Below are 22285 nucleotides of genomic sequence, written 5' to 3'. Positions count from 1 at the left end.
AATTCTATATTACTTGCGAACGCGTATACTTGCGTGAATTATTAGCGCGTGTTTAGCCCTAACAAGTTTTTGGCGCCGCTGCCGGGGACTGTAGTGTTAATATTTTGGTTTATGTGTTAGTCATCAGTGGTCTTTAAAGTTCATTGACTTAGACTTTGTTACTTATCTGTTTTCTTATCTTGTTTCAGGTACTCTAGCGAGCGTGTATGCATACGCGTTCGCGGTCTCGTAAGAGAACTCTGGAAAAAGCAGAGGAAGAAGTTGTAGTGGTTCGAAGGGAAGTTTTTGAAGAATTAGAGAAGCCAGAAGAAGAAGAGAAAGTCGAGGAACCAATTTTAGTAGTGATGGGAGATCAAGCAGAAAATCCTAAGGCCTTGATGGACTAATCTCGGCCTAAGATCAATGACATTCAGTTGAGCATGATCAGACCATCCATCTCGGCTAACACTTTTGAGATCAATTCAAGCACAATTCAGATGATACAGAACTCAGTTCAGTTTGGGGTTTGTCCTACTGAAGACCCCAACATGCACATCATGGATTTTATCGAGATCTGCGATACTTTCAAGTTCAATGGTGTGACTGAAGATGCTATCAAGCTGCGTCTCTTCCCATTCTCTTTGAGGGACAAATCAAAGTGCTGGTTACATTCTCTACCACTAGGGTCTAACACCACTTGAGAAGATCTGGCTCAAAAGTTTCTCACTAAATTCTTTCCTATGGCGAAGACTGCTGTAATCAAGAATGCTCTTACTCAGTTTGCTCAGTAAACTGGAGAATCTCCGTGTGAGGCTTGGGATCGATATAAGGAGATGCTAAGGAAGTGCCCACACCACGGCTTGCCTAATTGGATGATTATAAACTGTTTCTATAATGGATTGGGTGCTACTTCTAGACCCATGCTCGATGCAGCATTAAGAGGAGCCTTGTGGGCTAAGAGCTATGACGAAGCCTATAAATTGATTGAACTCATGGCTGCTAATGAATACCGGAATCCTTCCCAGAGACTAACTCAGGGAAAAGTAGCAGGAAATCTAGAGTTGGATGCAGCAACTGCTATAGCTGCCCAACTTAAGGCTTTGACGATGAAGGTGGACACTTTGGCTAATTATGAACTTAATCAGATCACTAGTGTTTGTGAGCTTTGTGCGTGGGCACATGAAACTGAGCAGTGTGCTATTTCTAGCGAATCAACACAATTTATGAGCAACTTTCAGAGATCACAACAACAAGCTCCAGCCACTTATCATCCGAATAACCATAATCATCCTAACTTCAGCTGGAGCAACAATCATAATACGGTGCAACAATCTTATCAGCCATATACAGCAAGGCAGTATAACCCTCCTGGTTTTCAGCAACCGCAATATGCCCCGAAGCAACAACTTCAACTTCAGCAGTTACCTCAAGCTAATGAAAAATCTGAATTGGAGGAGTTGAGACTAATGTGTAAGAGCCAAGCTGTCTTTATCAAGACCTTGGAGAATCAGATTGGGCAAATTGCTAATGCGTTACTAAATCGTCAACCTGGCACGCTTCCGAGTGATACTGAAGTGTCAGGCAAAAAGGAAGCTCATGAGCATGTTAAAGCAATCACATTGAGGTCTGGTAAGGTTGCGAATCCTGAAGAAGCTAAGACTCCAGATTCTGAAGTGGAGGTTGATGAAGAAGAAGTGCAGAAGGAAACCAAAGTGGAACCAAAGAAGACTACTGTTGAGCACACTCCTCCTCAGGGTAATATAGGGGCGAAACAGATCTATCCTCCACCTCCTTTTCCTAAGAGGCTGCAGAAGAAGAAACTGGATAAGCAGTTTGAGAAGTTTCTAGAGGTGTTCAAGAAACTTCACATTAACATACCTTTCGCTGAAGCTTTTAAGCAAAAGCCTAGTTAAGCGAAGTTCATGAAAGGTATTCTCTCTAGGAAGGTGAAGCTTGATGACTTAGAGACCGTTGCTCTCACAGAGGAATACAGTGATGTGCTGTAACAGAAATTACCTCCGAAGCTTAAAGATCCTAGAAGCTTCACTATTCCTTACACCATTGGAAATGTGTCATTTGATAAGTGTCTATGTGACTTGGGAGGAAGCATCAATCTGATGCCATTGTCAATCTTCAAAAAGTTGGACTTGCCTGATCCAAAGCCTACATACATGACTTTGCAGTTGGCCGATCGTTCTATTACATAACCGTGATGTATTGTGGAGGATGTCTTGGTCAAGGTGGATAAACTCATTTTCCCTGCTGATTTTGTAATTCTTGATTTCGAGGAGGATAAGAAAATTCTCATAATTTTGGGAAGACCTTTCTTGGCTACTGGCCGAACCTTGATAGATGTGCAGAAAGGTGAGCTTACCATGCGAGTGATAGATCAGGATGTGACTTTTAATGTGTTCAATGCCATAAAATTCCCTACAGAAAATGAGGAGTGTTTTAAGGTGGAAATGGTCGATACTGTGGTAAATTATGTACTCGATCGATTGCTAAGGTCCGATGCCTTAGAGAAAGCCTTATTGGGGAATTCTTATAGTGAAGATGACAACGGTGATGAGCACTTACAATATTTGAATGATTCTCCCTGGAAGCGAAAGATGGATATGCCTTTTGAATCTCTTGGATTGGAGGAGTTGAAAAGTTCTCCAAAACACCTCAAGCCATCTATTGAGGAAGCTCCTACTCTTGAGCTTAAACCTTTACCTGAACATTTGAGGTATGCATTTTTAGGTGATGCATCTACTTTGCCTGTTATTATTGCATCTGACCTTTCAGGTACCAATGAGGAGAAGCTTTTGAGAATTCTTAGAGAGTTCAAATCGGCAATTGGTTGGACTATAGCAGATATCAAGGGAATCAACCCTTCTTATTGTATGCATAAAATTCTGCTAGAGGAAGGTAGCAAGTCTACTGTTGAGCAACAGAAAAGGCTAAATCTGATCATAAAAGAGGTTGTGAAGAAGGAAATCCTCAAGTGGCTAGATGCAGGGATCATCTATCCTATTTCTGACAGTTCATGGGTGAGCCCAGTTCAGTGTGTGCCAAAGAAAGGTGGTATCACTGTGGTAGCAAATGAGAAGAATGAGCTTATTCCTACATGAACAGTCACGGGGTGGAGAGTTTCATGGATTATAGGAAGCTGAACAAGGCTACAAGGAAGGATCACTTCCCTCTTCCTTCATTGATCAGATGCTTGTTAGATTGGCTGGGCATGATTACTATTGTCTTCTGGATGGCTATCAGGATATAATCGGATTTGTATCACTCCGGAAGATCAAGAGAAGACTACATTCACATGTCCTTTTAGCACTTTTGCATTCCGAAGAATTTCTTTTGGGCTATGTGGAGCGCCAACCACTTTTTAGAGATGTATGATGGCTATCTTCTCTGATATCACTATAAAAATAATGTCAATAGACATCACACATTAGACATCGGTTAACTTTGCCACTGATGTTAAAAAAAATATTGACATCACCCCGTATTTTTGTGATGTCTTTGTTCTTTGTAGACATCGGTTATAATTAAACCAATGTCTAAAATTCACCAAAACAATAATAATTTCGCGCCCACCTTTTCTTTCCCCCCTTAGTCAAATTTTCATTCAGTTTTAGTTCTACATTCCCCCCCCAATCCCAAAATTCTGCCCCCTTAACCAAATTTTGGTTCCCTCAAAATCAATCTTCAGATAGACTATATTCTCACAACTCTCTTCTTGACAACTATATTCTCTCTCTCGACTCTCTTCAAGAACCCTAATTTCTCCCCTATCACCTCCGTTATGCACACAACTAAAATCAAACACACACATGACTCACTCCTCTCTCGATACTTTCTCACCCTCGCTCACTCAGTCTTACACCCGATTTGTTCGACTTGAAGCTTAATTTGAGGCTCAACTCTATTCAATTTATACGGAGCTCGGATCTCATTCACCTGATTTGAAACTACAAAACTTGAATTTGTAAGTGAGTAAGCTAAAAAACTTCATATGTAAACTCGATTAATTAGTTAGATTAAGTTGTAAATTGGGGATTTTTAAACTCAAAACCCTAATTTTTTTTAAATTTGTTTTTTCTTACTTTTAGTTGGGGATTTGTTTGACTTGAAGGAGGATTCGTTCGACCGAGAATCAGTCTTTTGATGTTCGTCATTTGTGTAGGTAATTTTTAAATGTATATGTACTTATATTTGATTTCATTGAAGACATTTTTGTTTAATTTTTCTTAGTATAGATACTTCATGTATATAGAATTACCTATATAAAATCTTAGTTACGTTTATAGTTTAAAATGGTCAGAAGGGTAGCGAATTTAATCTTAGTTGCGTGAAAGAAGTTGAAAGTAGTACTAAGAAGAACAAACTTTAAAGTTTAAACTTACCAGATCATAATTTTGTGATTTCTTATATGATCTCATTTGCGTCTATATTAGGTGGTAGCTACTATGCAGTGTTCATGAGACAGGATAGTTATTCAATAAAAGCAATTTTAGTTAGAATTTGTGGTATGGGCCTGTAATTATGCTGGAATTGCTGGGAATGGGTAAATTTATAGGGTAGTGTGTATATAAAAAAATGACAACTTTGGCTATTATATTTTAATTTTTTATGATAGGGTGTATGTAATAACCCCAATATTTGGAAAATTTTTGAAACCCTTATGAATAGTTTTTTTGATGAATGAGAAAACTTTTCATGCCACACTATGTAGGGGTTCTGTTATTGATCTTCTGGGATATTATTAGTACTCTATGTGGTATATAAGTGTATGTAAAGATCGTCAGAATCCAATTCCGAACACTTTGATTTTTCTCGGAAATCCACTAGATACGGAAAGAATTAAGTATAAGGTAACATGATAAAAAGGATTTAAATTAAACGATTATAAGAGAGGATCATAAAAGGAATACAATATATTGAGAAGGTTAAGGGAACCTAAGTAATAAGATCCCGGGTATGATCCCTCAAACGATAAACGAAAACGAAAGTTAGGTGAACCGTATAACAGATCAGCGGTCATTAGGCAAACAATTAGGAAGTTAATCAAAGAGATTAAAGGGGATGATGTCATCCAACTAATGAGAAGAGGACAAAGAGGGGAGGATGACATCACATGATGATATAAGCATGATATAGGGAGGAAGGAGATGTGGTTGGTTTATAACCACACAAAGTCAAGGTTAGAAAAGTAATTACCCAAAAACAAATCAAAAACAACCAACCAAAGAATCAAGTCAAAGCAAAAACACAAAAATCTCTCTTTCTTCCAAGCTTGCTCTCGGCTTTTCTTCTTTTTCAAAGAAGAAATTTCCAAAAATCAAGTTCCAAGCATTGTTAAATCACAAGGTAATTATCTAAGGTTCCTTGTACATAGATATGGATATCCTATAAGTTTAAGCTCCTAATTCCTTCACAATCTCTTCTAATAAATCAAGGAAGAAGATGGTCAATAGTAACCTTCAAGAAATAACTTTAGTTTTCTTGAATTTTTATGAAAGTTTAAGGTTATACAAGCAAGGATCAAGGTTCTTTAGGCATTCAAAGCTCTTGTGTTGTGTTAAGAAGCTTCAAGGAAGGTATAATCTCTTAACCAAGCTTTGTTATTGAATGTTAAGAGCATAATATGAGTATTCTAGTTCATGAGAGGCTTGATGGTTGTGTATGTAGAGATTAGTTGGTTTTGGGATGTTTTTGGAGTTGTAAATCTTGGTTGTTGATTAATGAACTTAAGTGTAGTTTAAATTCATGATAAAGAATAGTATAAATTGTTAATGTTGAGTTGTTGGGGCTGTTATGATAAAGTATGGATGGAGTTTTGATTGGGTTGTGATTGTGGGTTGATTTTGAGATGATTTGGAGTGGTTTAAAATTGGGTAATCGCGTAAACATAGCCGTCATAATACCCGATTTACCGTAGACTGTTTTTGTTCTTAATATCAGAACCCTTGAACTCACTGCTAGATTTTGACCATTGCCATTTTTAGAAAGTTCATGTTAAGAGCTTCGTTTTGATATGTAGTTCGTTTGATTCCGATGTACGGTTTAGGAGAAATGACCGTTTTAAGTAACGGCGTTTCGCAACCGAACCATTACCCCTCGCCTTACTTTGAAACCTTGGTTAAAGACCTTAAAGGACTAATTGGAGTATGAAACAATTATGTAAGGTGTAATAGGCAGTTGGTAAGACACTCGCGAAGGAATCGCCTTAAAACTCGTAATGGTTAAATTATTAAAAATGGTGGAGCCGAGGGTACTCGAGTGACTTAAGAGAATCAGTAAGCGCAAAATGAGCATTAGAGTCTGAGTTGGTTAGAGTATAGATTTACAAGTGACTTTTGTTTAATTCCAACTTACTTGTTGCTTATAGGTTACCAGACTCGTCCCGAGCCATTCGTAACCCCCAGTCGCTCAGGCAAGTTTTCTACCTGTTATACTGTTGTTGTGATGTATACATATGTATATGCATGATCTTGTGATAAATGCATATTTGTTATTAGAAAATTCTTGCGATATATTGTAGCATGTGATATGGTATATATGCATGCTTGTTTCGTATCCTTGCCATATATATCTGTTGATTCAGTTGATAATACCTATGCTAGAGAATAGCGGTAATTTGCATATACCCTTAGTATAGGGACCCAAAGGTGAAAACATTTTCTAAAACCGGGAGTCGAGGATCCCGAGTAGATTTTATATATATATATATTTATATATATATATATATATATATCTGGTTATAATTTTCAAAACTATTGATCGAATAAGGTTTATTCGATAACTTTATTTTATTTAATGAATATTATTTTGAATATTCATTTGAGGATGTATGACTCCGTTTATTTTATTTAATGAATATTATTTATAATATTCATTCGAGGTATTATGACTCCGCTTATTATTTAATAATATTCTTTATTTTATTAAAGAATAATGTTTCGATAATCAAACTTATTTTCGATTATTCAAATAAAGATTATACTTTCGTATAAGTATATCTTTGGTTATTTAATATCCATTTCAAGTATGAGTTTTAAAACTTCTACTTCAATTATTTTTATAAAGATTTTTCTTTATAGGAATATTATTTAAATAATAATATCCAGATATTTTCTAAATATATTGGGACTGATTTATTTTAATAAATCAGCAGTACTCCAAACATTCTTAAAAAAAATGTTTTCGAGTCTTCAAAATGATTTTTAAAGTTAGAGTGGACCCCAAAACTCATTTTTATATTTAAGATCTTCCTTTCAAAGGGGATTTAAATACTCACTCAAAACCTGGGGGATCCAGCTCTGTGGTATATTTTACATTCGCAACGTGGTTGCTGTTTTGAGAAAACAATTTGATTACTTGCCCAATGTTCGGGAAGTAAGTCCATCTAATTGAGTCGGCATAAGCGACAGGTCGGGGTACGGTCTATCAAAGTGTAAGTGGCTGGGTGGCAGTCCATCAACGCGTAAGAGGCCGGGTGGCGGTCCAGTACAAGGTCCTTATGTGGCCAGGGTGATGACTGGTGGGGGATTCATCCATCTACTAGTAGAAAAGGTTACTTATTGGTATCTTTGCCTGATCAGCAAGATATCAGGTTTATGCCAAAATTCTTTCCTTTCCAAATTTATTGGATATTACAATTCTGTTCATACTTTACATGACAGAGGTTTTCAGGAAACGTATGTATATATATAGGTGTATATATATATCGGGACTTAATGAAGTATATCATAACTTCATTTCCTTCAAAATATTTCAAAGATTGAATCTATTCAAGTCTTATCTTGTAGTCTCATCAGTGTGATGAACTTTTGAAACTAATTATAACTTGAACGGTGGTAGTTCAAGTAGTATTTGGAAAAGATATAAGTATATTGGAGTATCTTGTAACTCCATCTTTTAAACTTATATCTAGTAAATGATTATCTTATGCATGACAAAGATTTTCAGAAAAACGTTGAGACAAGGTTAGATATATGAGATCACCTTGCAACGATATTTTATACAGTTATACACTGGAACTCTGTGTGTATTATGCATGGAAGAGGACTTCCCAGATTTTGAAAAGTATATATGTATATATACTGAATATTTTGCGACTTCATCGCATTAAGATATCAAACTTGGTTCATTTCTTTTGACCAAGACTTTCATGAGTACTATGAGAAGGCTCATATAGTGTTAATCATTATACATATTATTTTGATGGGCTTGCTGCTCACCCTTGCTTTCTTCTTTCATCACACAACAACAGATAGAAAAGATGAACAGGACCAAGCTCCCAATTCGCGAGCGGATAGGAAACGTTCCGCAGTTTCCTATAGGCGTTGATGTCGCTGTAGCTGAGGTAGGTACTACCAATAGGCTAGGCTTTCAACCTTTGATGTACCAGATTATGTATATTTATGAATTGTAATAATGGCAAAGAAATGTAAATTTATTCAGAAACCTTCTTAAGGTATATTGATATATAATTGTGGAATAAAACGACTTGTGATTATTTTGGATATTCATCTCTGAGACTATAACTTATGGTGTGTGTGTTTACTGTGGGGTCACAGTACAGAGTAATTGATAATTTATTAAGATTGGGTGTTATTAAGGAAATGGAACTCGTGACAACCCGGATCCCCGACCCCGGATTTGGGGGTGTTACAGTGTACATCATTTTGATTCATCCAACACAAACTTCCTTGGTGTATTACCTATCACTATGATTCTCAGCCTTGAAAGTTGCAGGTTGTAGTTTATTTCTTATAATGAATTGTTACCCAGGGAAAGTGAAGTGTCATTTGAGTATGGTAATTATTAGAGAGAAGTTTAAGATTTGCGAGCTGTAGTTCTTCACTTTAATGGAATAAATCATCCGGTAACTGCAGTTCTTGGCCATAGTAAAGGTATAAATTTTAAACTTTGGTAGTTGCTGTTCCTATAGTAATTAAGAAATGAAGCTAAGTTACCGCATAATAAGAGTACATAAGTTTTTAGATCAGAATTTGATTGTTTGTGCGATCCAACTACTATAAATGTGTAGTTTTGGAAATTTACCATGTTTCTCACAAGAGCATTTGCTACAGGTGTACACATGCACAAACAAGTTGGTGATCAGGTCTAGACCCTAAAGATGTCTTGATCTAGTTAATGCAGAGCCCAAGTCTGCAGATTTTAATTGAATTTTTGATTTCTAATAGTCTTACATTACAGATGTCTATTATTACAAGAGAAAATGTGGTGCTTCTTTATGCATCTAGATATCATGATGTCCATACAGCATGGCATGGAAACTTGTCTTGGTAAAAGCTTTTTGGAAAGAATAAGAAAAGATGGATTTATAGATGGTAAAACTGAACCAGGTGAGCTTCAGATGAATTTTCAGTTTGTTTCTCTATAGAAACCAGTCTTGTTTTTACTCGCTTCAATTTCTCAGTACTCGTTGCAAAATGTCTTTCATGTTCCAACTCTTCGTAAAAATTTATTATTAGTTGCATGTTTTACCCAAGATAATCATGTCATATTTCTCTTTGCCCCTAATTTTATCAAATATATTGCTTACATTCTAATCATCTATATTAGTTAGTATGCTACCAGTCCAACAATAATGTTCTATTTTGGTTTTCTTCCAAAGAAATTGCTTATAGTATAGGTTTAGTATATTTAATGTATTCTCCAAACGGATCAGTGTTATGTAGTATATGGTTTTCATAAGAAAAATGTTTTGTTATTTCAACTAGCTATACTTGTCTAATTAATTCACTCTCAGGTTGCTCCTTATGAACGTCCTGCTCTGAGCAAGGCATAGTTATCCCCTCAGGGTATGTCTAAACTCGTGCATGACATTCTTGTATCTCTTTAGTCTCCGGTTAATATTTTTCTTACTCAAGGTCTCTGTAATTGGTATACAATCACTCAGCTAAATTTCATCCTTTTTACAGGACCTGCAAGACTCCATGGCTTTCATGTATGCGCGGGAACAGGGAAATATATAATTCTACCGGAGTGGTATTCTGCAAAAGGTAATGCAAATCATTTTTTTCAACCTTCTGTACAGAGGTGTACCTAAATATCTATTAATTACGTGGATCTAAGTAAATTCAATTGTCCATTATAGGGATATCATTGATTCTTAGAACATAAATAGTAAAAGCAGACCTTGCTTTAAAGATTTTGATCAGTGCAGCTGGACATGTTTTAAATATCAAATTCTCATTATTGCAACTGGTTCCACAGTAAGCACTTATTATCTATGCACATTTTTTCCTTTCAACTAGTCCATCTATGCACATTTTTTCTTTCTCTGATTCTATTGTTTTAATGCTGTGTTGTGTTCTATTGTGTAGGAAACAAAATTAATAGATTTCAGTATGCAAAAAAAATGAAGGTTTTGATTGTTGGTGGTGGATACATCGGTCTTGAGCTTAGTGCAACAGTGAAGATCAATGGATTAGATGTCACAAGGGTTTATCCTGGACCATGTTTGTCATTGATGATCCACAAACTGTCAAGGCAAGGCTTTTGTCTGTTCAGAATATTTCTGAAATTGGCTGCAGAAATGCTATAATATACTCGAATATTGATCTCCCCATAGAATAAAATTAGTAGTAATATGCAAGAATGTGTAACTACGAATGCTACTGTTATTTTGAAATTTTATTATATGATTTAGGAAGCCAAGAAAGAGAGGCCGTAGGGATCTTGGTACATTATTGCATTCTAGTAACCATTATGATCACACTTTTGATAAATTATATGCATACAAAAAATATACACACTTTGTCTATAAACTTCTTTTACATCACTTTTAATTAATATATATTGATGTCAAAAAAATAATTGTACATCACTTTTAATGAAAAAACTGATGTCTATGTGCCAATATAAACATCATTTTTAAAGAAGAAAAACTGATGTCAAAATATTTAATGTACATCGCTTTTAGATAAAAAACCGATGTCAAAGACTGACATGTTCAAGTCTGAATTGAACATAGACATCACCTTATTTAGGATAAAACTGTTGTCTATGTGCAAATATAGACATCACCTTTTACTAAAGAAATTGATGTTTAATATCTGATTTTACATCACCTAAATGAAAATATTTGATGTCTATGTGACAAAAAACATAGCTCATTATATGTTTAATCTGTTGTAATACGTGTAATTTATTTATTAAATCATTTATTTCTAACATTTTTTGTAAAAAAATAATGCATAGACATCAGCCAGTTGGGCAGAATCGATGTCTAAGCAAGTAAAGATATCGGGTTATGGCCGATGTCTAGAATAGACATCACCGACATCAACATCGGTTGCCAAACAATATAGACATCGGCCAAAAACCAATGTCTATAGACATTTTTCTTGTAGTGTATGATTGGAAATAACGTAGAAGTGTTCATAGACGATTTCTCGGTCTTTGGAACTTCTTATGACGACTGTTTTCACAATCTTGGGTTAGTATTGAAAAGGTGCGTTGAGACCAACTTGGTTCTCAATTGGGAGAAATGTCATTTTATGGTACGCCAAGGCATCATTCTTGGTCACAAGGTTTCTAGCAAGGGGCTTGAGGTGGACAAGGCCATGGTGGGGGTGATCGAAAATCTTCCTCCACCCATATCCGTTAAGGGAATTCATAGTTTTCTTGGTCATGCGGATTTCTATACGCGTTTCTTCAAGGATTTCTCGAAGATTTTGAAGTCGTTGTGCAATTTGCTAGAAAAAGACGTTCCTTTCAAGTTTGATGACGAGTGACTTGCTACTTTTGAGACATTGAAGAAGAGTTTAATTACGGCACCTGTCATAACTGCACCTGATTGGTCTGAACCATTTGAAATGATGTGTGATGTAAGCGACTATGCAGTTGGAGCAGTTCTTGGGCAACGTAAGAACAACATATTTCATGTAGTCTACTATGCTAGCAAGACTCTTAATGGTGCTCAACTGAATTACACCACTACTGAGAGAGAACTTTTGGCTATCGTCTATGGTTTTGAGAAATTTCGATCATATCTACTTGGGACGAAGGTGACAGTTTTCACTGATCACGCAGCAATTCGATATCTCGTCTCAAAGAAGGACTCGAAGCCAAGGTTGATTCGATGGGTTCTTTTACTTCAGGAGTTTAAATTAGAGATCAAGGACAGAAAAGGGACTGAAAATCAAGTCGCCGATCATCTCTCGCGTTTAGAGGATCCAATTTATACTTCACAAGATAAGTCTTTGATTAATGAGTCTTTTCCCGATAAGCAGTTATTTGGAGTGCAAGCAGAAAACCCGTGGTTCGCCGATATTATGAACTACCTTGTAAGTAACGTTATGCCTCTAGAGTTGACTCCCGCTCAAAGAAAGAAGTTTCTACATGAAGTGAAGTGGTATATGTGGGATGAGCCTTTTCTTTTTCGCCAAGGAGCTGACCAAATCATCAGAAGATGTATTCCTTACAGCGAAACCGGGGGGGGGGGGGGGTTCTTGCGAGATTGCCACTCAACGGCTTATGGAGGACATTATGGCAGAGAAAAGACAACATCTCGTATTCTTCAAGCAGGTTTCTTTTGGCCAACTTTGTTTAAAGATGCTCATCAGTTCATTTTAAAATGTGATCGATGTCAACGAGTGGGGAATATGTCTAAGAGGGATGATATGCCTCTTAATGTGCTTCTCGAGGTTGAAGTCTTCGATGTTTGGGGAATTGACTTCATGGGGCCATTTATCTCATCTTTTAACAATCAGTATATCTTGTTGGTAGTTGATTATGTGTCAAAATGGGTTGAAGTTAAGGCATTTCCAATGAACGATGCAAAGGTAGTGCTTAATTTTCTTCACAAACAGATATTCACAAAATTTGGAACTCCAAGAGTCATAATCAGTGATGAGGGGTCGCATTTCTGTAACCGCAAGTTCACTGCTATGATGCAAAGGTATAATGTGAATCATCGCATTTCTACGGCTTATCATCCTTAGACAAAAGGTCAAGCCGAGGTATCTAATAGAGAGATCAAACGTATTTCAGAAAAAGTTTTATGTCCATCGAGAAAAGATTGTTCTTTAAAGCTTGATGAAGCTGTTTGGGCGTATCGAACAACATACAAGACTCTGCTAGGGATGTCACCGTATCGGTTGGTTTATGGAAAGGGGTGTCATTTGCCAGTGAAGCTGGAGCATAAAGCGTATTGGGCTTTGAAGAAATTGAATCTGGATTTGGATGCAGCTGGAAAGAAGAGGATGCTTCAATTAAATGAGCTCAATGAGTTTCGACTTCAAGCTTATGAGAATAACAAAATATATAAGGAGAAAGTCAAGAGATGGCACGATCGGGGTCTGGTGCTCAAATCATTTGTTCCGGGGCAACAAGTTCTTTTGTTCAACTCTCGTCTCCGTCTTTTTCCTGGAAAGTTGAAGTCAAGATGGTCAGGGCCGTTTGTTGTCAAAACTTTATTTCCACATGGAGCGGTGGAGATTTTTTAGAATGAACCGGGCCAAGAATTCAAGGTAAATGGTTAGAGGTTGAAGCATTACTATGGTGACACAGAAAACCGCGAGGTGGTTAGTGTCGTTTTATTGTCCGTTTGATCTCGAGTTCTACGTCAAGCTAACGACGTAAAGAAAGCGCTTCTTGGAAGGCAACCCAAGTTTGTTGTACATTAGTAAGTAGAGGAAGCAAGAAGAAAAGAGAAAATCATAAAAAAAATCAGAAAAAGAGAAAAATTCAGGGGCAACTTCAAAATCCTGGCACGGCCGCGTTGTCCTAGCGCGCGGAAACACTAAAAGCACAGAAACATGGCGCCCCCGCGCTGATTTAGCCCGCGGCCGCGCCGATTTGGCAGAAGTTGCGGGCGCCCGTGCTGTCTTAACGCGACGCCGTGCCATGGTCCCGACTCAGAAAAAATAAAAGTCAGTTTTGAAAGGGAAAATCGGGATTTTTGCTACAAAATCAATTCCCAACCGAATTTTACTCCCCCACATCCCAAATTTCCCTCTCCAAATTAAACCTATTACTCCCATTATTCCCATTATTAAGTCCCACTTCTATTCCATATAAAACTCTCTTTTCACCACCTATATATACATACACTCATACACAAACTTTTTCACTACTACACAAATTCTCTCTCAAACATAAAAATCTTCTTCTCTCTACACAAGTCCAATGGCACCCAAGAGACAAAGAATGCAAGTAAGTAGCAGTACCACCGATTCTTCAAGTGTGGGTGGTTTAAGGTCGAGGTTCTCTACTCCCGAGGCTGAAACGGAGTATACGAGGCTTCTTTCGAACCGATCATCAAGGACTGCTTGGAGATCTCAGCTAGGAGATAAGGCGGGGCCATCACAGCAGGCATATGAAGAGGAGGAAGGAGCTGATATTGGAGGTGGCATGAGCATGACGCAGTACAGGCGTCTGGCTAGGAGGATGGATGCGATGCATGACATCCACAGTAGGTTTGCATGAGATCTCACCCAGGCATTGGGGACAGCTTTTAGAGCCACCTGTGTTGACATCCAGTGGCCAGTATTTGGTTAGGATTCCGTGTATCCACCTCCTGACACACCTGAAACTCCACCCGTTGAGGGTGAGGAGCCTGATTCTGATTAGGTATACCTGAATTTCTTACTATTACCTTCACTGAGGACAGTGAATATTTTAAATTTGGGGGTAGTAGTTGAAGGAATATGTTTTGTGTGAGTCGCATATAGTTGCATATTCATGATAGTTTAGTTCATATAGTTCCATATTTTTCCATGTAGTTTTTTTTATTTTTGGTAGTTTTTATGTTAGTTTGTTCATATAGTTCATGGATTTGCATTATAACATGATCCCTTCCAGTTGACTTGTGATATTGATGCTAGTGTAGTGATGTCGTGTTTAGAAATGTTAAGTTGTATTAAGTTGATTTGCATGCTAGAGACAATTGTATTTCACGAGGTCTTATAGGTTGTTTAAGTGCTAGATCATGATCATGGTTTGTTTGTTTTTCAAGGTTTAATTGCTTGTTTATATTTAAAATTTAGGATATTCTCTTAAGAATAAAATAACATGGATTTTTAGAAATTGGAGAATATTGGATTTCATTGCTAGTTGTTGTGGCTAGGTGTCAAATGGCTAGTAGCCGGCTCATATTTATATGAGTAGTCTAGGGTTGAACATGATGGAGTGAAACACACTCGTTCAGAAATTGAAAAGAAGAAAAAAAAGAAAAAGAAAATAAAATAAAAAGAAAGAAAAAAAAAGTGTTATGTATAACTGATCACGAGTGGGCTCTTTAGTACTCGAGTTACTAAGTTCTTAGGGGACTTTGTGCCTAGTGACCTAAGGCTTTTATAGTCTGGGATCCGCTAACCTAACGCTCGCTACATGGGTACTATTGTATAAGTCTTTTGTGGATCTCGTTCATTGCACAATCAAATAAACACATATGTGTTGTTTTGTTTGAATTAAAGCATGAATCCATATAAAAATCCAATATAAGAATTGAAGTGTTATAAGTAATTTTGAGTCTAGCTTTTTATTTTATTTATAACCTTGCGATTGCCTTGATGAGTAGTGAGTCATGATTATTGATCTAGTTGCGATAGTATATCTGTAAGCAGTTGCACACACACACGTCTCTAGTTTGTAAGTTGATTTGTATGATTTCATTTATCTATATGCGAGTAACTGCATTTGTTGAGATGTTGCTTGTCAACTGGTTGAGTTATTCTATTTGGATCATTGCATTCATTTAGTTACATTCATGTATTTTTGTTCTTGTTCTTTGAGTCTGTTTATGCTTGAGGACAATCATCGATTCAACTTTGGGGGTATGTTGAGTGGCATTTATGACACTTTACAATGCTCTATTAAGCTTTGAATTGATGCATTTGTACTCAAGTTGTTAGTTTTTAACGTGTTTTCTAGTATTTTTGCATTTCAGGCATTATCTAGGTAATCAGGTGAATTAGCATTGTTTTGATGCTAATTTGGTGTTAAGGTGGTGTTGGAATAAAATCTTGTGGAAAGCCGGCTCGAAGCAGCAAAGAAAAGAAGAAATCAAAAGTTTTTTCTAGAAGTACGGCGCACCCGCGCTGGTCTAGCGCGCGGCCGCACAAGGTCCCGCGCTGGTCAAGCGCGCGGCCGCACCGGGTCGGGATCACATAATCTTGATTCTATTCTAATTACAATTGGAGGACTTCTATCTTGCATGGGCTGCTATATATATATTCAAATAAAGGACGTTTTCAAAATGAGAGACGTACCAGAACACAAGGAGAGCCATAAGAAGACCGATTTAGCACGATTCAATGAAGAGGAAGAAGATCTTGTTTTTACTTGTGAATCTTTGTTCTAAATTGTAACTTGGATGCTAGTTTTCTTATTTGTGAACCTTACTCTTGTTTCGTACTTGGTTTTGTTATTTATTCAGTATAAAGACTACGTTTATTATACCATGCTTTCATCGGAACCCACGTTGATGATGAGTCCGATTATGGGCTAATTGTTATGATGGGATTCTAGTGGATTTACTTATGGATTTCTTTAGTTAAATTATTTTGATGCCTTAGTGTGTGGTGATTGTATGATAACCTAGTATTGGTTGTGCTTATTCGTCTTATAAGAGTCGCGAACTTGTAAGATAGCGTGTTAATCTTTAATCAAGCGATAGTGAATTTAAGGATTTAGAACTTGCCATGCTAGCATAGGTTCATGTATTATTGTTATGCATGATTCGTAGGTAATTTTAACCATCTTACTTGCCCTATATAATCATGATAGATAACTTATGCTTTAAACCTTTATGTTGTCAAATTCTATAGACATACAGGGTCTCAATATAATTGGTGTCTATTCAGCTTCTATCTCTTTTGTGGATGTCTGGTAGTATGTTATTCGTGCAACAAAAGTTGGCATTTGGCAGTTTCGTGTTATCTGATTAGTGTCATCACCATTGCATGCTAAGATTAAGAATAATAAGGCTATTGAATGAAGTATTTAATGAAGTTAGGATCCCATGTTTGTCTCATATAATATACAACCCTCTTTAACTCTCTTAGTTATAATTGTTAGTTTAAATTTATAGTTATAATTAAACCCAATTTGTTATCATCTTAGCATTGGATAATAACAATATCATCGGTGCCTAAGTGCATAAATTACATAGTTAACCACAGCCAGTCTCTGTGGGAACGAACTAGAAACAATTCTATATTACTTGTGAACGTGTATACTTGCGTGAATTATTAGCGTGTGTTTAGCCCTAACATCTGAACACAAACTGAAGGTAATGAATAGGTCCTGCTAAATGAGACTTTACAAGAAAATGCTACAATTGACAGAGTTTTCAGATTAATTATTGTATGCATAAACGGTTAGAGTATGTATTTATTTTTATTATTATATTATATATATTAGTGTATTTTCGGTATTTAGCTTATATAAATTTTCTATATAAGTTCTGACATGTATTATAAATTTTAAGTTTATTTTACTTAAATTTTACATTCATATTATATCTCTAAAGCTGTCAGGGTATCAGAGCTAGGTTTCGAGTGATTTGAGTATCAAATTTAGGGATGATCGTGGAAGTTTAGCTGAATCGTTCAATAGATAGAGTTACGTTACAACAACAAAAATTTCTTTAAAATTTGCAAGAAATTTTCTACCCAGATCAACCAACTTATTTTTACGATTTCCTGAGTTTCAACTATTGTATCATCCTGAAAGTTTAACCGCGTCTTTTTTGGATTAGTATCTAAATTTTAAACGCCGAAGATCGTATTTGGAGCTTCAGAAATCCATTTTTTGATGGTTCCAACTGCTTACTGTTTACTTTTAGTTCATTCTTTTCATCATTGTTGATCTTGTAATTTGGTAATTTGATTGATTGGATTTTGTAGTACTCGATTATTGGGATGTTACAATTAGACTAATTGGTTTATCTGCTTGAGTTTTGATATCAGTTTTGGATTTGCAATCGGAATTGAAATTGGTTTTAGATCTGCTTTCAGATTTGATTTTGAATTGAAATTGGTTATTTTAATTTTGGATCTAGTTTTGGGTTTGGTTTCTTGATTGAATTTGGATACAGTCACTACAAGAAAAATAGGGTGACACAACGGTTTTAAACCGTTGTCTAATACCCCTCAATACCGCTGAGTATTGAGGTGCAGTCTGATACGCGTATCAGACAACGCTACCCATATTTTGTCTGTTTGAATCCAAGATAACATCGAGGTCGTATCAAAGCGTTGTGAGAAGGTTGGTATAAACAACAGTTTAATTAAATCAGCCTGTTTTCACAGATTGTTTTATTCATGTGTTTGTTAAATGCATACCAACATATGATATCTTTAACACAATAGTTCTCATGAAAAGATGTGTTATCCTTCTTTTCTGTAATCAACACTTTCTAAAACTAAATTCATTGTCTGAAATGACTTAAGACAACGATTCTGTTGTATGGAAGAATTGTGTGATTGTTCAATCTACAATAGTTTAATTTTACAAAACTGTAGGATGAAATATATTTTACAAGTTTTTTATGCTAAGAAAGTGTTGTAAGAAACATATTGTAACAAGCTTTTAGTGTTGAGAAAGCAAATATTATTGATAGTAGACAATGGTTTGGTAAACTCAAACTGGAACTTTATTTTTCACACACAATGGTTTAGTAAACTAAACATTTCATATAATCAATAAAATTTCTTAAATACAAATCTGAATAGACCCATGTAGAGTTTACTATAAAAATCTTAAATAAAAATATACATTTTTCTATAGCTAATTTCTTCACAGCCACCAACTATCCACCCATTTAGCTTCCCCTATCAAAGCTAGAACGGGTAACATCAGAAGCTGAAGCAAATGTTGGGAGCCCTTAATCTCCATGGCTGGATGCAAAAAAAAATGATTTGGAGAATACAGATTATCGAGAGCTAAAAAAATAAACTTCAACACAAATTAATTGTAACGCCCCCAAATCCGGGGTCAGGATTGGGTGTCACTCCACAACTTTAAATAATAATAAAAAAACCTGTATATTAAAATAATATACAGATAACCCCTCATATTCAGGATCGCTTACAGGTTATAGTATGAAACAAGAATCTAACCTTCTAAAATTTACATTGTCTAAATACAATTTCATTACCTCACTACTAATTTCCTTGTATTGATCACTCCAACATCTCCACATTTCTTCAGCTGGAATCTCACCACTTTTACTGTCTACTAAAAGCTATTCACCTTGCCCTCATTTGATACTGAAAGAATTAAGAGTTTACAAAGCAAGAGTGAGCCAAAAATGCCCAGCAAGTATCATAAATGGTTTCCAGATATCAGATCATAAAATTCCTGGAAACGATTGTTGTATGATTTTACAAAACGTCTTTATAAATTTAAATTGTTGAGAGAACAAAACATCGGCCCTCATTGGCCTTTAATCATAAATCACATTTTGCTGTAAAAGAACAGTGATCGTTTCAATATTTTATCCTTTTGAATCAAATCTCTGTTTGAGTTCGTAATTATATACTATTCGAGAAGGAATGCCGTTAATGGCGATCAACAATAAATTAGACTAGACACTAGAAACCAACATCTGCACTATAACCTGCTGATCAGTCAGGAGATAGTGCGGATCTATACCCAACTGCATAGACCCAACCAACATATGGGGAACCCAGGCGACTATGGCCTAAAGGGATCCGGTCCGTCCCTGACCCATAGGATCCAGCTTATCACTGGTCCTAATAATAATCGTCCAGCCCGTAGAGTATTTTGATATCAAATCATTTTGATTTCAAAACATCCCAAATCAGGGTTCGCAAATAACTCGAACGAATGGTTATTTGCTCAAGAGAGTAATCGAATTATAGGAACAATAATGAAAAGAACTGGCATAATAAGAGTAATTGCAGTGAAATATAAAACAGTTAACTATTCTGAACTTAGAATATGAGCGAATAAATATTTGCAGTATTTAAGGAGAAAGGTTAGGAATACTTGCCTCAATTGATAATCCTCCGATCTTTAACTAGCTGCCATATCACTCAGTCCTGTCACATCTGTATTACCCTTGACGGGCTACATGACATTTCTTATCATTTACCCTCTTAGGTTTATCTTTATTCTGAATCCACTCGTTTCAGTACTACACGCAATCAGGCTTTACTTCTACAATCTCTATCTGGCTTTGAACGTCTCGCACTATGTGCATCTATCACAAATAATACTATTCAATGAACTGATAATATATAATTGACTAGTCTATACACTTATCCCTATCGTCTACCCGCCCGACAATAATAATAGATAAGAATCACATCTCATTCAGATAACGTTTAAAATACATGTTGACTCATTATTCACATAATACGTACACATAGGGCATGTAATCATATTATCCACATAACACATAATCACATAATTCATGTAGCACATAAGTTGAATCGTCAAAAGATAGGTCTCGATATGTTTAGAATTGAAATTGGGTCAAAAGAATATGTTATCAATCAATAACCGACTTAGAATGATTCATAAAACAAACACCCTTTTGACACAAAAGAATTTAGGTCTCGAAAATATTTTTAATATAAGTAGAATATTTTTTTCTGAGTCTAGAGGCGTTCATTTCGTATTAAACGGACGAACGGTTGATTTATTATGAATTTTTGAACATTTTTCAGAATTAAAACGGTCTCCGAATCATTTAATAATTAAATAACAAGATTCGAATACCTAAATATGACTTTAAAATTATTTTATAATAATTATCGAGCCTTGAAAATAATTTAAAATAATATTTTAAAGCTCAAAACTATTTTTCAGAATTTTTAAATCAATTTTAAATAATTAAATCCAATTAAATAATCAATTAAAATTAATTAATAACCAATTAAATTAATTAATCAATTAATATTTAAATTAATTGACCAATTAAATAATTAATTTTAAACTAAAATTAATTAATTAAATCATTAAGATTTATTTTTAATTTAAAAATAATTTTTAGAAATTAAATAATGAATTTTTTGGAATTAAACTAAATAAATAAAAACAATTTTCAAAAATATAAATTTCAGGGGGTAACGTGTAAGATTATAAAACCTTTTACGAAGGTGTAAACTGTAACTCTCAAAAAAATTCAGGGTTAAAATCAATTATAACAAAAACGTAGGGGGCAGAAGTGGTAATTTACCACCTCCTTCCCCACTCGCCGTCTCCGGTGAGTCGCCGCCGGTCGGTCGTCATTAACGGCGACCATCGAGCTTTCCGGCTACTGAAAAACCAACCCAGAACTGGACCAAATTCACAGGGAATAATCCTTAGGCTTCCAGAAACACGACCCTCTGCTATCAATTTGATCAAACAATGAACGAATCTACCGGAAAATGGGCCTGAAAATTCTGCCGCCGCCCAGCCCGATTTTCCGGCCAACCCGTTCCAGACACCCTCTGTTCATCCCGTTTATACCGATCGATTTGTTTTTAAACGATCTACAACATGGTGCCATCAATTTACATCAATAACCCCTAGATTAAAAACGCCAAAAATCAATTAAGAACATTCATAGTTCATAAACCCTAATTTACAAATTCGAGAATCAAACCATCATTTGGACATGTTATTGAACTCGGTTTTTGACATATAATATACCAAATTGACTAGGAAAAAATTATCTACATGATTATGGCATCAAATCATACAACCAACATCAAGAACAAAAATTCCTATTTTAATTCATAAATCTTTCGAATTTAAATAATTAAATCAGAAAAATACCTTGAATTCTGGGCAAAAACAGATGGTGGATTAAGGTAGAGTTTTTCGAGAGCTTCGTTTTGATATGTTGCATGCTTGAATCGGAGTTCGGTAACGTCCTCGTTCGTGCGTTTGATTCTCGGGAACATATCGTTTTAAGGGTTTTTCTCTGTAATTACTATATTTTTACTGGTTATAAATGAATAAACGAATAAAATGAAATAAGAAATATGCTATTTATATTTATGGAATATTGGTTCATTCTGGATCGTTTTTGGATCGTTAAATTAGTTGCCTAGCCGCTAAGTAATTGCAATAACGATCCGATTTGATATCAGTTTTGGATAATAATCCTAACCGGGCTTTTTATAAAACACTCTATACGAAAATAATGTAATAATATCTTGTCTTTTAAAAATACGGGTTTCGTTGATTTACTAAAATGATTGTCGTATCGAAAATCTTGCGCCGGGCCGCGCACGGGTCAAACCGTAATCCGGATCGAAAAAGTCAAAACACGGAAAATGTCCGGAATTACCAGATTAGGTTAGGAAGGAGTTTTCGG

General features: G+C 35.7%; 1 non-coding gene across 1 annotated transcript; it reads right to left on the bottom strand.

Moving 5' to 3' along the window:
- Positions 1-734: 734 nt before the first annotated feature.
- Positions 735-841, bottom strand: LOC141694895 (small nucleolar RNA R71). The gene has a single exon (XR_012564174.1). It is a non-coding gene; the product is annotated as a small nucleolar RNA R71 (small nucleolar RNA).
- Between the last annotated feature and the right edge of the window lie 21444 nt (positions 842-22285).

The sequence above is a fragment of the Apium graveolens genome, chromosome 10 (genome assembly GCF_009905375.1).
Source record: "Apium graveolens cultivar Ventura chromosome 10, ASM990537v1, whole genome shotgun sequence".
NCBI lineage: Eukaryota > Viridiplantae > Streptophyta > Magnoliopsida > Apiales > Apiaceae > Apium > Apium graveolens.
This window is presented reverse-complemented; position numbering and strand designations above follow the sequence as displayed.